The 18,211-nt window shown below is 42.0% G+C and overlaps 1 long non-coding RNA gene across 1 annotated transcript in view; it reads right to left on the reverse strand.

The window, feature by feature from the left end:
• LOC117980288 (uncharacterized) overlaps positions 1-12,071 on the reverse strand; it is a 30,139-nt gene extending 18,068 nt beyond the window's left edge. The window contains exons 1-2 of the long non-coding RNA XR_008625375.1: positions 11,826-12,071; positions 714-831 (exon numbers count right to left, since the gene is read on the reverse strand). This is a non-coding gene — a long non-coding RNA (uncharacterized LOC117980288). The remainder of the gene's footprint in view (positions 1-713; positions 832-11,825) is intronic.
• Between the last annotated feature and the right edge of the window lie 6,140 nt (positions 12,072-18,211).

The raw sequence follows: 18,211 nt of genomic DNA on the forward strand, positions 1-18,211 counted from the left end.
TCTGTACTAAAAATACAAAAATTAGCTGGGCATGGTGGTGAGTGCCTGTAATCCCAGCTACTCAGGAGGCTGAGGCAAGAGAATCGCTTGAGCCAGGGAGTCAGAGATCGCAATGAGCCAAGATTGCACCACTGCACTCCAGCCTGGCAACAGAGTGAGACTCCATCTCAAAAAAAAAAAAAAAAAAAAAAAGAGGGAGAGAGTAGTTGTTGGATTGATGTAATCCTAACTATTCAGAAGCAAGGTTAATTTATAAATACATTCTGGGAAGTGATTAAATAGATCCTTTTTCATCTCATTAAGTTTGTTTGCCAAGTACAGCTGTGTTTATGAAGTTGAGTTTTTGCTTACTGATTCTAGGAAGCAAATTTAGTAAATGAATTGTGGAATCGAGCTGAAATTTCATAAAGAAATATAAAACCTGAGCAATTGTCAAAGATTCATGCCCCATGGTAGACTTTCCAGGTAAGTTTCTTACAAAACTAAAATCAGTTTTGATAACTTCGGATTGGCTGACAGCTCTATAACAAAGCCAAATTCTGGAAATATAACTTTTTTAATGTTTTGTCTTTTTGGGTGTGTGGGGGTTATTTATTTATTTATTTATCTTGCTTGGCTAGACCAAAATAAATCTCAGAAGCATGAGTTATACAATCACAATCTCAATTGTAAAAGTCCCTCCCATGGACTCAAATTCTAAGAGAACCACATACCTCTGGTTTTCAATATCTATTTACCAAGTCAGACAATCTCTTCTCTCTCACATGTGGGTTCTTCCCTTCCCCTTCTTTAGGTCTCTGTGATCTTCTCACACATTCTTCCTTGTGCTTTCTAAAATAAAAATAAAAATGAATAGATTTATCAGGGATTAAATCGGGCAGGATTTTGTAACTGGTACTACTGTGACAGGATAAGGGGATAGAGAGAGAGAGAGAGGAGAGGGAGGGAGAGATGAAGAGAGAGAGACAGAGAACATGAGCACTGAGGCTTTTTGCAGGGGAATAGATCTTGAGAGGGGGTAGTGATAGATATGCTCTTGATGGCCTCGCTAAAGGGGAGATTTGGCTGCTAAATTTGACCTTGCTCCCAAGTAATTGATGAGACGTAACATTATCATCAGAATGATGGTAATGAGCTATAGACGCAGACTCTCTGCCTGTGGAGATTGCGGACAAAATAGACTTTAAGGCAAAACGCATTATTCAGGCTAAAAAGACTCATTACATGAATTCCTGTTAGGAAAGCTTTGGTGGGGTTATTTGATTATAGCGGGCTCAGTTCTTGCACATCTGAAAAGCAGGAAAATTCAATGGGGAAAAAAAGGTGTATTAAACTACACTTGGTGATGATGTCTGTGCCTCAAGTTTCCTTGCTCTTGTTATCATAAAGAGCTGATTTTCACTAGTCCCTCAAAATCAGGTTCAATATCAAGTTCATTATTAGGCTCTGTCTTATTACACTTTTGGTGCTGCATCTCTTGACACTTGAAAATGCCAACTATTCTTCTCGTTGTGAATTTATAATAAATTAACTTCTTCATTTCTGCTTTCTTTACATTCTTTCTTGAGGATTTTCCTTTGAAGAAGATGCTTGTAGGCCGGGCCCAGTGGCTCACGCCTGTAATCCCAGCACTTTGAGAGGCCGAGGCGGGCGGATCACGAGGTCAGGAGATCGAGACCATCCTGGCTAACACGGTGAAACCCCATCTCTGCCAAAAATATAAAAAATTAGCAGGGCGTGGTGGTGGGCGCCTGTAGTCCCAGCTATTCGGTAGGGTGAGGCAGAAGAATGGCGTGAACTCAGGAGGCGGAGGTTGCAGTGAGCCGAGATCGTGCCACTGCACTCCAGCCTGGGTGACAGACTGAGACTCCGTCTCAAAAAAGAAAAAGAAAAAGAAAAAGATGTTTGTATTTTTATCCACAGTGATCTCACTAGACATTTTTAAGTTAAGGCATCTAGTTTCTGATCTATAGTTTGTCTTCTTAAATGAGAGTTCAGTCATGCATGTTTGACAAGCTCTATCTCTGGAATTTGGTTCACCTTGGCAAATGTTCTCACTGAATCTGGAAGCAATTTCTCATTGTTTCTTTCTCTCTTGCTCTCCCTTTCATGTTCCCTCTTACTCTCTCTTTCTCTGTTTGGCAGCAGTCTTTCTACTGGTGTCTACGTTTTATTGATTTATGGTAATAGATGACCAGCCCCTTCTATCATTTACAGGTTGACCCCCTTCACTGAGGTTTTTCTAACACCGACACAAAAGATATAAGCACAGATAACCTTGTAAATTCAAAGGCTGATTCCACTGAGTTAAAATTCTATAACATGCAAGTGCTGAAACTTGACACTAATGGAAATTTAAACCAACAGCTCAGTGCTTAAAAATTCACACCGTGAATGTTTGCCACAAATCTAGGTTTGTGAAACTGGGTTGGTGACGTCTCTATTTTAGATCGTGGCCTTCAAACTCTGCTGTGCATCAGAATGCTTCAGCATGCTGATTCAAAATACAGACTCCGGGCCCCATCCCTAGAAACTGATGCAGGGATTCTACGGGCAGGGTCTTGGAGGGTCTATATTTTGAAAAGCTCTGCAGCTGATTCTAATGCAGATCATACTTCAATCTCCATGAAAGGGGTTGAGAAAGAGAAAAGCAGCTCCTGACACCCAGCTGGACCTTGGTGTTGATAGATGCTGGCCTGGCACTGACAGGTAGGCCTTGGTGAACTAGACAATTTCATAGAACAAGGCCATCAGACAAGGCCATTCTGACCATGATGAATCAAGACAAAAACAAGACCACTTATAACCATATCTGAACTCAGACAAAAACAAGAACAATGCCCAAAGCACAAAACACCAAACATCTCCCTCTCCCGTCTAACATGAGTGACTGCCGCTACTTTGCCAATGATAGATCTATCCTTGTTCTATTCTGGCCTGCCTATAGATTTACTGACATGCATAATCATAGAGTTATTCATGCTTCCTCACAGCATCCAATCCAGAGCAAAGCCCTACTTCCTGAATCCTCCCCAAAATCACTGAACCCAAGCCCAAATCCTATACTGTCTTTTCTAATACTCTCTCACTGAGATGCCCCTATAATTTCTGTGGTTGCCTTCTCCCTCACTGCAACAAGTAATTCATCCAACTAGTTTAGCTACAGGCGTGCTCCTGATGGCCATTGGCTGGAAGACATTGACAAGGCTCACCAGGTAGACCAGCGCTTTCCATGCTCCCTCTGTGCCCAAGATGTGCTGACCATTCATGGCTACCAAGCCACTCAGGGGCCTTATAGTAACCCCAGGAAATTTCTGAGCCCTGCCATGGAAATGTATGTGTACTTACTGTATCCATCATGATTCACACAGGACAGTACACACCATAGGGGTAACTGAGGAGGAGAATTCGATGAATTTGCAAAGGCATTGTCAATAAAGGATGATGAAGCACCAGGGACTAGCAACAACAGGGAACTGTTACCACTGCCAGGCCTGAGGGGTCAAAAGCAAGGAGAGGTTACCAGAGACTAGTGGGGAGCCATGAAGAGGGCTACTCAATAGGAGCCATGGCTTTATACACACTTGGGGCCCCAACCCTGGAAAGTGAGGCAGTGATTCTTGGGACAGAGCCTTGGGGGTCTGCATTTTGAAAAGTTCTGTGGGTGATTCTAATGCAGATCACACTTCAACCACCATGAAAGGGGCAGGAAAGGGACCTCCCTATGGCATGGCTAGAAGAGGAACACAGCCACTGTGGCCAGGAGAGTGGGGCTGGAGACAAACACCTGATTTCTCTCTCCTGCGTCCCTTGATCTCCTGCCCAGCATCTCTGTAGACGACAACTGAAGCCAGAGGCTGCAGTACATCCCATTTTATTTTGCCTCAGTATCCATTTTGAATCTAGGTTTAACTTTCTCATACTGAAGGCAGGGCTTGGACACAGTTCTCCACCTCCTCTTTCTCCATGTGGTTGATCCAGATACCTCTCTTACACTGCCACCTCTTGGTGATCTCCTTCTTACGGCACAGCTAGATACAACCCGTTTGACTTGCTCCACTGGCCCCCACGCCCTGCACAAACTGTGCAGATATGCCGCAGTGACGACTTCTCAGTCACTGTGTGACTCCTCCACGGAACTCATGCTTGCTTGCTCTAAATCCACCAATTAGAACCTGCTAGGGTAACGCCCTGGACCCCAAGAAAAGTTTCAACCTGTAAGTTCCTATCTCCCTCCGCCTGTCTCTCTTGCTTCCCACTCACTGGTTGAACACCCTTGTTCCTAATGGCTCCCCACTTCCTGTTGGCCCTGAGAAGTGTGCTGCCCTCTTCTCTCTAAGAACTGTAAATAACGAAAAATACTTCTGATATTTCATGCGTTTTGTTGTGCTGCCTCCTCTGCGTCTCACCTGACCGACACACGAGAACATAATGTCTTTCCGGGTCAGGGCTCTCCTATGGAGTGGCCATCTTGGTAAAAACAAACTGGACACAGACCAGACAAGAGCCACAAGGGCGTCTGCCAGAATAAACACATTTCCTGTGAGAAGAACACCTGGTCAGGGGCCAGGCGCTTAGGAATCACGCTGACTGCCAGGATAAAGTATCCCGTGAAAGGCACACTGTAAACGTCCACAACCACCTCCCCTGAAGACCTGTCAGGACAGGGACCGAGTTCCTAGTCACTCTCCTAAGAGGGATCCTAGAACCACATTGGAGGGACTACAACAGAGGGCAAGAAGGCCCATTACACGGTCCATCTGGTCATCCTCGGAAGATCCAGCGCAGAGTAGAAACAGAACAGAGAGCCAGGATAGGCTGTGCACTTACAAAGAGTCTACTTTGTTTAATCATAAGCCTGCTTATGCCACCTGTATTGTAGATATGTAATGTTATCAAATATTATGTCAATCAACAAGTACAAAAACAGAGTCCTTGTTTCTATGAAAACTAAGTTGGATGCTTTAAAAAAACTTAATAACAACAACAATAATAACGGTAAACCAATGTTTGTGCTAATTACTTGTAACAGTACTTGCCAAGTACTGTTCTAAATGGCTTTAAAAAACACAAATGTGTTCTCCTACTGTTCTGGTGGCCAAAACTCCAAAATGGGTCTTACTGGGCTAAAGTTAAGGTGTCAGCAGGGCTGCGTTCTTTCAGGAGGCTGCCGGGGAGCATCTGTTGCTTCCGTTTTCCAGCTTCTAGAGGCAGCCCAGATTCCGTGGTTCAGGCCCCCCTCCAGCAATCACATTACTCCAACCTCTGCTTCTATCACTCTGACCCTGACACTCTGACCCCCCTCTCTGACCCTGACGCTCCCACTTCCCTTGTAATTACACCTGAATAATCCATTTTAATCTCCTGTCTCAAAATCAGAGACAATTGCATCAGCAAAGTCTCTTTGCCAATAAGGTAATATATTTACAGGTTCCAGGGATTCAGATGTATATCTCCCAAAAATGAGGACTCCTATATAACCAGAATATAATCATCAAAAGGAGAAAATTCACACTAGTACATTACTACTATCTAATCCTCAGGCCCCATTCCAACTTTAAAAGTTGTGCCAATATTGTTCTTTATCCTAAAAATCCAGTTACGAATCATAGATTGTAATTAGCTGCCGTGTCTCTTTAACCTTCTTCAATCGGGAAAGGATCCTCGATTTCTATTGACTTTCATGACCTTGACAGTTCTGAAGACTACAGGCCAGTTATTTCATAGACTATTCCTCAATTTGAATTTGTCCAGTGTTTCCTCATTCTTTTATTCAGGAAGATCATACAAGTGAAGTGAGGCTGTGTTCCTTTCAACGAAGCTAATCAGGTACCACGCCATTTTTATTTGTCTCCCTCCTGATGGTACTCACTTGGATCACTTGATTAAGGTGGAACCAGAAAGACTTTTCCTGTAAAGCTATTTTTTCTTCATACTTAATAAATAATTTGTGAGGAGGTATTTTGAAACTATGTACATACCCTGTTCCTCATCAAACTTTCAATGCATTCTTTATTATCTCTGTAAGGATTTTATTCATGGGTTATAATCTATTAATAGATTCTCTTATGTATATTATATTATAATTTAATGTAATTTAAATATTTATATTATTATATAATTGTAATGTAATATGTAACTATTTATATTATAATTAATCGTTATATTAATTATTTTGATGCTTAAATCAAAATCCTTTATCCTACTGACAATCAGGATATCCTTAAATAGGATGAAGGATTTTGATTTAAGCATCAAAATAATTAATATAACTATTAATTATAAAGTTACATATTACATTATAATTATATTATATAATAATGTAAATAAATTATATTAAATTATAATTAATATATATAATAGAATCTATTAATAGATTGTAACCTGTTAATAAAATCCTTAAGGGGGATCCTACTGACAATCCTTTATCAGTAGCATTTCCCTTAAGCTGGCTTTGACATATTCTCATTATTCTCTGAGTACTTCCATGCTTTTGGCACAAGATGTTCCAGGTTCATCTTGTGCTTTCCCTGCCCCAGCCTTGGAATCAGCAAGTCCTCCAAGGAGTGTCCTGGCTCCTTTTAGCTGGGAATAGTATTAGAAACCAAGACCTGGGTTCTAGGTATTCTCATCACTATGGGTGCTTACAGCCAATGAAGCGAAGAAATGTATATTACGTATATACTTGCTTCAGTTGCTATTTATATTGAAAATTGTGAGTCACATTGATAACTCCAATTCCAAACCAATACAACAAAGTTCATTCTAGTTTTCTCCCTTTCCATATTAGATGTAGGGGAGGGATTATTTTGCCTGCTACATTTATGAACTCATTTAACCCCTACAACATCCTCATGATTTAAATTAAGAAAAAATTATTGTACCCCCAAACACTATAGTGTGTATTTCAAATGGTTCAGGAGGAAAAAAAGTTCTTTGTATTCTACTGCAATATATAAGTTTGGGATTATTTTAAAATTTTAATAAGTTTATGTCTACAAAAACCTTTTTTGGATCAATAGACTATAAGATACAATAGTGTTCATAGTATTCCTTGTCATCTGAATGAGATAAAGGCATTAACCATTTTCCAAATTGTGGGGAAAGAGAGAGAAGGAGAAAGAAAGGGAGAGACAAGATTTTAATCTCAGAATGGTAGGAGCTGAGAAAGGTGATTTATGTTGGCTTATCTTTAAGGATCTGGTCTCATGATTCACAGCTGCAATCTTCAGCTTGCCATTTTGTTCATCAACTTCATGTGGTCACTTGACAGCCATCCAGGCCTGAGGTCCACTCAAAAACTAGAGGATCCTGATTAGCTAATCAGCCATCTTGGTTGGAAGACAGTTCATCAATATGGCAGAACCTATTACTCTAAAACTAACAATTGAATGAACTTCTTGAGGCTTCTGAAGACAGTCCCCTCAGTGAGAGAAAAACAGAAGAGAACTGTGATAACTCACTCGGATTTCAGAGATCTCTGGTCCAAGTTTCTTACTTTACAGACAAAGAAACCGAAGCATAAAGTGGTGAAGGATTTGGACAAGGCTTCACAGTGGTTAAGTTTCAGGACTTGGAAAACACTCACATTCCCACGTACATCTTCAACGGCATGCCAGAATTAACTTGGGTGCTCATGACTCTGTTGCATGTAGCAACAGCCTTTATCAAGTTTGCACTGGAAGTCCACTTTATCCCAAAGGATTAGGGGTGGGAGTTGTTTGGTTTCTTAATAAAATCAGTGAAAGTGGGGAAATCATAAAAGGTGGTATATAAATACCTTAAACTTTTTTTTGACAGTTTTTCTTTGGGACTTGATCTGCTGATTAGTTTCTGGCTTTCTTGCATAAGCCTCAGTCATGATGCACCTTCTCTAATTTTTACTCTCCGTTTTCTAAGGAGGAGTTAGAACTTAAAGATATTTGTTAAACAATTTGAGTGCAGAACCATTCTGCATTTTAATTTTTTTCCCTTTCACTCTTTTAGAATTGTCTCATCCATGTTTTCTTAGATGTGTGACTTAACTTCTGTGTGCCTCAGTTGCCCTTTCTGCAAAATTAGATACTCCAGGCTCATCTTGTATTTTCTTCACTTCAACCCAGAAATCAGCCATTTCTCCAAAGAGTCCTGGTTCCTTTTAGTGGAGGATGAAATTAGAAACCAAGATCTGGGTCCTTGATATGCTTATCACTATTGGATTGTTGCTGTTCCTAGGTCTTCATAACAGACAGAGCTAAAGAATGTATGTTACATATCTACTTATTTCTATGTCTGTTTATATGTATTAAAAACATAAATCACACTGATATCTCTGATTCCAAACCAACACCACAAAATCTGTTCTAGTTTTCCCCCTTTCAATCACTGTAACTCCCTTCTCCAACCATGAAGAATCCAGCTTGCATCATCCTTAATAGATTTACTTCTTTGATTAATATTCCTGTATATAACCAATCAATTTCCACTACCATTCTCTTGCTATGTGGATTCTGTCACCCCATGTTCAACCACCTATCCACATGGACAACCTCCAAACTCTAAGTGGGCTCTGACACCTTTGCTGGGCCACATGCACACCAGGATGCCCACTTTATCCTGCTCAGGCTCTGACTTGCCATGCCACACTGGCCTGCCTTGTGTGGACATCCTCCTTACTCTGTTTGGGCTTTAACTCCCAGGCTGGGCCAATTCCATGCTTGTGACCATGCATTACCTTGCCTAGGCTCTGATACCCAATGTCAAGCAGCTTTGTTCTTCCTTACACAAGGCTCAGTACACACAGCTCTCATGTTCACTCTGACTTTGTAGCTTCCTCGTTCTTTTGGATTAGATGCCAATCTTGCTCTTCATCATCTAAAAACCCTTAGGAATGAATTGTCCACAAAGACAAAAAGATGAGGAGAAGAAGACCTCCTTTTTGTTTTTAATACTTTCTCTGACAATGAGGATAGTCAGTAGGGTAAAGAAACAGAAGAGAATATTTGAATTCAGCAGGACATTTTGGTGCCTCACATCTTGACCTGTAGTATGTAGGGGAACTTATTTCCAGATTTATTTATTCCCAAAAGGGTATTGTCACCAAAAGACACTATCTCTTCACTCAGAGCACACTCAGTATTCAAATATTCAACTGCCATAATTGCCAAGATCACTAATTGATAGATACTGTCCTTTATTTCTTTTTCACTTCATTCTCACATTAGCATGAAGGACTTACCTACTCATGGTATTTAGCTCTTTATGTATCTTTGATAGACTCTTGAAGGGCTGACACACAAGGGTATGCTATAATCAGTGTGGGCTTAGAAGTTAGATGCATTCAAATCATTCTAATTTATCAGCTGTGTGAATTTGAGCAAGTTATTCACCTTTGCATGTCTTGATTTCTTTAACTTCAAAATAGGTGGCAATATCTATCCTTTGTTATAAGAAAAAAATATATATGTATATGCAATGTAGTAAAGCACCCTCTAAACTTTCATTCCTATCACTTCTAACTCCTTGGAAAAGCCCCATGTATGATTGTGTGTGTGTGTGCATGCGTGCAACTGTCTGGCTCTCTCTTCATTCTTTTTTCTTTGACAGCTGCAACCATGTAAAAGACTACAGGCATGTAAAATTAATCAATAATACCAGTTCTGAGAACCATAAAGTTAGCTTAATTCCTCATTGAACTTTAAATAAATGTATCACCTACTTTTCTCAGAAGTCTTTGACTCAATGAGCACTACCTGGATTTCCCTGAAAATCTTGATTCTTGACAGTTTCAGGACTGTCCTCAGGCCTTTAGCAGCATCCCAATGGTATTCTCATTATTGCCAATACAGGGGAAGGCAGAAGCATCATTCTGTAAATCTGCCTCTTTCTGTACTCAATTTACCAAGAGTACATCCTGCCACCCACTTGTGTGAAACTCCTTCAGTGTCCTGGCTTGCCTGCCTCACTCTATCTCTCAACTACTTAGTGTCAAGCTGTGGGGATTCCCTGTTCCTTCCGTGTTTCAAAAACCATTCTTAAAGAAGTCAAACTGGAAAACCTTGGAAGAGTTTGTTGGTCCAGTCTGCCCCAGTGAGTTGGAGAAATCTATTTTTGTTGCCATATAAAAATATTCTATGATCTCCTGCATTACATTCTTGTCTTTGAACCACTTTTGTTGAAACAATACTTTTTCTTTGGTTATTTTGTTATAATTTTGTAGTATAAAACCCTTCCTCTGATTACATTGGAGCCTTGTGCTGAGTGAAATACAGTGTCTCTCTCATGTGATGAGATGGAAATTATCCTTGCCCCCATGACACCAGAGTAAAATGGGAAACTGCACTTGTGTAATCATCAGAGTACAGCCCATATAAGAGGAGTATAGAATTGTTCCCTTTTTAGGGGGTTTAATTAAAATCATTACTTAAAAATAAGCATCATGACAACATCATGATTGGGCTATTTTCAAACCATGGAACACCTTTGAGAATTCAGGGTTCCATTAGAAAAGTGCCTCTTGGTTTATACATGTATGTTTGCTGGATTCAAAAATTTAAAGGAGTCTATTAATCTTCTGGTAATGGCCGCACTGATCATTTTATAGCTGTCTGAAAATGAGAGGCATATCAAAATAATTTAATATTTTATAATATTTTAGATGGTCATTATAAGACGTTCACTTTTACTCAGTAAGGATTAAATAACCAAGTCTATGCTTTTTATTGCTGATTTCTACGATTAAAGCAAGTACATATAAGCTGAGCTGATTGCAATATAAAGAATTATTCTCTTGGGTCCTACTTGTATTCATTCTCTTCCTACATTTAAAAAACCCATTCATCAATGACTCTGCAGCAGCACCAGGACTTAGCATGCGCATATTATCATCTCATATCCCATTGCAGTCTTCCAAAATCATGTGTGTGCATGTGGGTATGTAGGTACCCACCCACACTCACAGACACATATATACACATGCAGGCACTTATAATGGCATCCAAACATATTTACCCATAATTACATCCTAGGCATTCTATCGGACACAGATATTTTTGCATTCATTTATGGAACCTGCAAAGAAGCCATGCTAGTCTTAAAGCAAACTCTAATCTTCTAAACAGTGAGGTGAACCTCAGAGGCAGTAGTCTTTTGATATGCAGCATAAGTGAAATGCTGCATAATATAAAATGATGGTGCTATTAATCCTACGGCACTGGTGGTGCCTAGCTCCCCCCCCCCCACTATTGATACCAACACCATTGTCTCTGGCTTTAAACTTCATCAGTATGCAAACAGAGTGTCACTATGATGGGTGGTAACTTGGTTGGATGCACTTTCTACATTTCTGGCAAATGAGTATAATTATTTTCAGAGCTGCGGGCAACTCATGCATGTTTTATCCCCCATCTGGACCGGCACGGTACACAATAGTGATAAAAGATGATTTTCCCCCTTGGATGTTCACAGGCCATCATCGACACAGTCCTGATGAAATGGCCATGTATCCCCTAGCAGTTCTATATCTGCCACAGCTTGACAACAAAATTATTTCCCCATAGTACTAAAACACTTCAAATATTCAAGCCCTCTGTGCATATATTTGTGTTTTGAAGCATTCAGCGTTAACATAATGTGGTAATTTATAAACTGACAAATTAACTATGCAGAAATCACAGAGAGGCCTTATGAGGTCTGCAAAGCAGCAGAAAAGAAAGCAGAAGCTTTTTGCGCTCTGTAATAATAACAATCCTATCAACTGTCGCAGATTGCCTGGCCTCCCATTGTTAGAGCCGCTCACTCTGAAGCTTGCTTACTGTAGGTGATTACGCCTGAGATGCCCCACTCACCTCAACGCCAGCCAGGAGGCTCAGCTCAGGACTTCCCAGTGCCACCCCTCTCCAGGTCTGGGGCTAATGGGGAAAAGGGCCCCAATGAAACACACAAGTTGCCCGTATCGGTCACTGAGAAGCAAACATGGAGGTGTGGAATGGAATTTGGAAACGGGACATGCGCCTTCCAGACAGGAATTGCATGTAGGACTGGCAAAATCAAAAACAGCAAAACTGAGATTATGCATGTGGAAGCCAGATCCGCCTTCTTTGTTTCGTGGTTATAAAATCATGTGAATGATTAAAATCCATCATCTCACTGCCTGCTCTAGCAAATGCTGGCTCTCCTTACAGACCCACTATTGATCCTCAGACAGACGGTTGAAAGGAGGCAGCATTCGTCAAAGGACGCAAAAGAGCGCATTTTCACTTTTATTGTATTAGCTTAATTCTCTTTCAGATGAATTAAAGACTAATTTTGCTAGACCAAGGGGAGAGTCTGTGCATCTTCTGCTGCCCCCATCTGTTTAACATGTAGATTCTTAGAGGGCAGGATTAATTTTTAGAGGCAAGAAAGTATTTACAAATTCCTTGTAAAAATACAGTACATTCCTTCATGACATGCCAAGCCAGCCACGCTTCCTTCCTCCCCCAGTGCACCCTGTTCTCCGCTCCCCTCCCCCAGTCACCCCACCCACTCCCACAAGCATGCTCACCCTTACAGACTCACACATGCATGCTAAACACCACACACACACACACACGCACACACCGTCCTTTAAATGGTGTGTACCATGCTATGAGGCCTACCAAACATCAGACACTCTTTATCAGCAGTTGTGCCAGGGTCTCCATGGCAACAGTATAATAGATTTGCCCTTATTCAATCCCAGAGGCCACATTGAAGCGCAATGCAAAATTTGCTGGGGCCTGAATTCCTTTCAAGCCATGGCTCATGTGTCAGGAAACAAGTCAATGCACAGACAGCACTGCACATAAAGATGGAAAGGAACCTTTTCTCTCCACCGCTGTTTGCTCACAGTGACATTCAGAAGCCCAGACCCTTCTGGATCTCATTTCTCTCTCGTTTTCTAGTTATTAATTCACTTCTTTGGGTGGAGAGGCGAGTGGGGGAGGGGAGCATCACGCTTTGCAATAATAAACCGCCAATGAAAGTGCAAAGCAAGCTGCATAAAAACAAAGTGTGCATCCCAGCCTCCAAGGTTATATAGCATTCAATATGGCTGAAGCCCACCACAGCTGCAGACTGCATTCTGGGGTTTGATGCCCCTCAGTGCCAGCAGAGTCGAGCAGCTCAGCCAACCTCCTCGACCCAAACTGGAGTGCTACTCTGTGATACTCAAAGAAACCATCCCCAGGGAAGGAGAGGCAGAGGAATGGACACATGCCCTCGTCCTAAAGCCAATCTCGGCAGGCAGGAGGAATTCCCAGGAGCTCACACCTGAAGTACACTGTGGCTAAAACAAGCACAGCTTAAAAGTTAAACAATCATTTGTTTCAGGTTTATTTTAATCATTAGCTTTGGGACTTCCAAGATGATTACTTTGTGGGTTAATTATTTTCTGTGCTGTGGCTTTCCAAACCTAATTGCTCAACTTCATTATTGTACATAGTGATCCATAGCCCATTCCTAAAATTACCTGTCCAAATATTTTCCCTTTTGAGTATCACTGAGAATTTGCTATTTTTCTCTCTGAGTTGGAACTTTGCATAAATAACTTGGTTGGAGATGCTTGTGTGATTTTGAAGATTAAACCAGGGTTATCACTGGGCAGCTGACAGAACTCAGTTGGTAATATTATTAGGATTTGAAAGGAGACTTTTTCAGAGCTTTGCCCACATGAAGCCTAATTAACTTCAAGCCAGTGGTTCTCATATTTTAATGTGCATAAAAATCACCTGGAATGTTGTTAAAACACAATTTCTCAAACACCATTCCCAGAGATTCGGATTCAGTAGGTCAGGCTCCGGAACTTGCTTTGCTCACAAACTCACCAGTGATGTCAATATGGCTGGTCCAAGAATCACACTTTGAGAACCACTGCTTTTGGCCAATCTCCATGAGAGAAAGTTCTCAACCTCTGACTGCAAGTTTATTTTGACCATTTACCATAACTTCAATTTCAATGCTCGTCTTGAAGGGCATGACTTGTCATCCTAATATAATTAGCCCCTCTTCCAGCAGATCAGACCCACAATACGCCCCAGCCTCTGGAGGACACAGAGAGAATGGAAGTCGTGGAGAAGAAAAGAGAAAAGTGTCAGAGGACCAGGATATACCCTCAGGACTAGCACTGTGCCTGCCGTAGAACGGGGCCTGCTCAGTGTTTTTTGGGTGAGTAAATATGATAGAATTTCAAGACTTCCATACTTCAGAAAGGAGATCTTAAGTCAAGAAGAGAGATATGCCATGTTTTATTTATATTGAAATATAGTCAAATATCTTCTGTTTGATTTTATAAAATATAAAATGGCATCTGAATTTTTGTGGGGGCAGGGGAGTAAATAATACTTTAAATTCCTAGGAAGCGGGAGCCATAGGGTGAGTCACTGTAGAAAGCAAAATCCCTTTATAATTAAAAACATAACTCTCTAACTTATCTAATTTTGCAAGTTTGGGATTTCTTCAAGTGGAAAACACTGCATTTTCATTCTAAGAATCACCAGCTTTGCTTTTTACTGAACAAAATGAAAGTATGGATTTGGGCCTGATGTTTAAAACCTGAAATCTTGAAATCAGAATCTGCTTCTTTTCATTTCTTGCTCCTGAATATTTGACCCTCAAATATGGGTCATTTTAACAGGTAATCAGTCTCAACAACCACAAAACATTGAGCCGATATCGCAGAACACTAACTTCGGATGGCTCTGCTGACTTTGACCAGAATGTGGTCACCTGTACTAAGTAAGCCAAACTCTAGAGACTGACTACTGGGGGCCCGTGGGAGGAGTGTAACACTGAAGCCCTGCGACCTGCTTAGTGAATTACCTCATCTAAGGTAAATTTGTAATAAGGTAACTAACTGGCAGTGCTTTTCACCACTCTTTACAGCCTGTCTTCAGTTCTGAGGTTTTTCTTGCCAGAACAGGACAAAGGACACCAGGTGGGCAGCCTCCCAGGTGGGACCACACTGGGTCCTCTGTGCCCTTCCAACTGGAAAGGCACAGGGGAGACAAGAGCAGAGCTGATTTATCTTCCGCTATCTTGCCCCTTGCTTCAGCCCTCAGGTAGCAACTGGTGAAAAAGAAAAGTCCTTTATAAATCTAAATACACAGTATTGTAGAATTTTTAAATAGACCTTTGAGAGGATGGTGCTTGAGGCTTCCTTCTGCTAGAGAAGGGCTGGAAGGCCCAGATAAGTGGATCCCAAGATCATGCAGCTGGTCTGTGGCGGAGACGAAAAGTGAGTGTGTACTTAGACTCAGACTCAGATGGAAGGGACCATGTGCTGCCCTAACCTGTTTTGCCTCCAGGAAGAACAGCCTGTCCTACTGCTGGGCTGTGAGACGTCCCCATCCCAGGCTCACCACCCTGCCACAGGCTACCTAAAGGGGAAAATGAATGCAGAGCGCTATCAACAACTTTCAATTCAACAAGTATTTACTGAGCACCAGCTATATGCCTGGCACTACACTGTGCTCTGACAGCCCTAGGGTGAGTCAGGCATGGCATTTTATGACAAGGTAGTTACAACCAGGGAAGTCTACTTTTCATCACTTTACAATAGCTGTCTCCTTTGTAATGCTTTGCAAACTGGGGTATGCCCAGTTTGTCTGGAGCCACAGATGAAACTGGTTCTTTCTTCTGGAAGTTTCCATTTTCCCTGATTATAATTACTCTATTTTCTTGCTTTTATGACATAGATTTTTTTTTCAGATTATAAGTTTTGGATATCTGAGGTGGAGTCCTCCTAAACTCAAAATATGCATGAAATTGGTGATTGTTCTTTTTTTTCCTGATACAGGTTGAGCTGCATCTTAGAATGAAATCCTACAACTGAGGTGGCTAAAGGAATTAAAAATGGTATCTGTAATGTTAAATTTCAGACTGCTGCACAATATGTCAGTTTTAGGTACTTTTTAAAAGATGAACAAGTACAAGACTTCAAAGAAGTCTCTCCCTTGTGAAGGGTCCCTTCCGGCTTCACTTTAGAGTCTCTGCACTTTTAGTTCATCTCATTTGGGTGTTTCAAGGGAACAGAGAAGCCCTGGTTTAGATGATGCAGGGTTTTCTGATGCCAAAGTGAGAATGATAAAATGTCTGAAGGAAGAATACGATGCTATGCATTCCAGGCAGAATCTGGACTTGAAAACAATGAAGCACAAATGCTTTTAGATGAACTGATTCACTTTTATTTTGTAAACATCCTAGAAGAATTCCATTTGCACTGAACTGTTTGAACCACTGCAGAGCTCTTGGTCCTTCTAATCCCCAAGGAAAGTCGATCCATCGCGTCCTGCTACACTGTATTTCTTCACTTTGCCCCTTTTCTCAATTCTTTGTGATCAGCATAAAGTTTGAACCGTGCCTCTTCTCGCCTTCCTGCCTGGCCACCTGTCCAGCCCTGCGGTCAGCTGTACTGACCAGCAGACGGTGCCTCTCTTGCCAAGTGGAGCCGATGCTCTGTGACCATTGTTCGTGGGGCCACACTGCCATCCCCATCGTTGCCCCTTCAGGACACTCGTCAACAGCTGTAAGAGGCTTCCCATCCTCGCCCATATAAAAGGAAGGCCTGAAAACACTTCTCGGAGCATCAGTTCATAGGTCACCGCAACCGGCCGAACAATACGCGATTATTCAACGGGCTCCAATTCATTTTCCTCTGCTCCTCCCCCACCGTTACCCTTGAGAGAAAACTAATTTGCAGAAAAATAGCCCCTGCCAGCCAACTTCTTCTCCTAAATGTATGCTGACCCCGAACTCTTGTCTCAGTGGGTCCTTATTCTCATAGTCAATGCACAGGAGTTCTGAAAAGCAGTCTTCTCCTTTAAAAACCTCCCCCACACCCCAGCATCTCAGTTCGGGAGATGCTTTCTTTTTCTGCTATTCTTTGCTTCTCTTTTTAACATGTGTGCTGAAATTGGCACTTTCTCTGTTCAGTTCACTCCCTTTCTAGTATTAATGCAGCAACGGAGAAATGTGCGCAATTTCTCCAGTCTCTGCGCTCGGTGAGCCCATGGGTGATGGATGAAATGTAACATGCTCTACCTTACATATTACTATTTAAGGGAAGCGCCCGGGCCGGCTGGTGATGCATGGTGCTCTCCACAGCGCCCCGCGCAAGCAGGGAGCCCAGGCTGCCTGCACCGTTGTCTGAGTAAATAATGGGGCTAATAGCATTTGGTGCAAATGAGACTCCTATAGAAGGCATCGGGCTTGTTCATCTCGTTATGATTTTTCTTTGTCGAGAAGCCTTCTCTCTCTGTCCTCATCAGAGCTTCCCCAGTGTGGCCTGCCTTGGTTATCTGGGGAGGAGGGAAGGTCTCGGGGAGTTCAAGATTTTGTAACTAATATTGAACGCCAGGGAGAATGGATGCCAAGGTCAGGTTAAGAATAAAGAAAATTGATTTGGAGGTCAGGGTCACAATGTGAAAGGCCTTCAATGCTGCCAAAATATTTTCATTATCGCTGTTTTTGTTATGGAAAAGAAGAGGCCCAGTGTAAGAAGGCTAAGAGGTGGAGGGAGGAAGCCTCAGAATGAACCAGGGGAATCAGAATCCTAGCTGTGATTTATTGGGCTTGTGTTTCCCTAGTTTCTTTGCCTGGCGTTTGCCTCCCCCTGTAAAAGTATGCGGATGTCTGGATGGACTAACATTGATAATGAAACCCTTTCCCACAGAACCTGGTGGGTCTGGGCTTGGACTGAGCTGAACTAACTCTCTCTCTCTGCCTCTCTTCTCTCTCTCCCTCTGTCCCTCTTTCCTCTCTCTTCTCCCTGTCTCTCTCCTAGCCTCTTTCTTCTCTCTTTCTCTACTTCTCTCCCCCCACCTCTCTCTCCTCTCTCTCTTTCTCTCTACCTCTCTCTCCTCTCTCTTTTTATCTTTCTCCCTCCTCTTCTTTCTCCCTGTCTACCTCCTTCTCTCTCTGTCCCTCCTTTTCTCTCTCCCTCCTTCTCTCTCTCCTCTCTCCCTGTCTCTTGCTTCTCTCTCTCCTCGCTGCCTCTCTGTCCCTATCCCTCTCTTCTCTCTCCCTATCTTTCTCCTAACTCTCTCTCCTCTCTCTCTCTATTCTCTCACTCCTTTCTCCCTCTCTCTTCTTGTCTCCCTCTCTCTCTCCTCTTTCCCTTTCTCCCATCCTCTCTCTCTCCTCTCCCTCTACCCGTCTCCCTCTCTCTCAGTCTCTCTTCCTCTCTCTCTCTCTACCTCTCTCCCCCAATCTCTCT

Source organism: Pan paniscus, chromosome 4, assembly GCF_029289425.2.
Source record: "Pan paniscus chromosome 4, NHGRI_mPanPan1-v2.0_pri, whole genome shotgun sequence".
Classification (NCBI taxonomy): domain Eukaryota; kingdom Metazoa; phylum Chordata; class Mammalia; order Primates; family Hominidae; genus Pan; species Pan paniscus.